The sequence below is a fragment of the Octopus bimaculoides genome, chromosome 20 (genome assembly GCF_001194135.2).
Source record: "Octopus bimaculoides isolate UCB-OBI-ISO-001 chromosome 20, ASM119413v2, whole genome shotgun sequence".
Classification (NCBI taxonomy): Eukaryota; Metazoa; Mollusca; class Cephalopoda; order Octopoda; family Octopodidae; genus Octopus; species Octopus bimaculoides.
In genome coordinates, this window is record NC_069000.1 from 720,028 (window position 1) to 720,322 (window position 295).

The 295-nt window shown below is 44.4% G+C and overlaps 1 protein-coding gene across 1 annotated transcript in view; it reads left to right on the forward strand.

Annotated features, from left to right (window-relative positions):
- Positions 1 to 295, forward strand: part of LOC106881263 (multidrug resistance-associated protein 1-like) — a 5,283-nt gene that overhangs the window by 2,041 nt on the left and 2,947 nt on the right. The window lies entirely within an intron of this gene.

A 295-nucleotide genomic window follows, 5' to 3' on the forward strand; every position in this document is an offset into this window, starting at 1 on the left:
AATTTCTTGATGAGCATGTCCCTAAATCTCTGACCATGTGAAGGGTTCTTTAGTTTCCAAATCCTTCTTTTCTGGCTTGGTCTGCTTCTTGGCATCCTTCTGGTCTCGAGTCTAAAGTCACTAATGATTAGTCTATGCTGGAGGGTACATTCCTCACCCAGGAGGGGCTTTGTACTTAAGAGCAACCATGCATCCTGCTGTTTGGTGAGGATGAAATCAATCTGACTAGCAGAGTCACCGGATTGATAGGTTATCAGGTGGCTGTCTGGCTTCCTAAAGTTAGTGTTGCAGATTA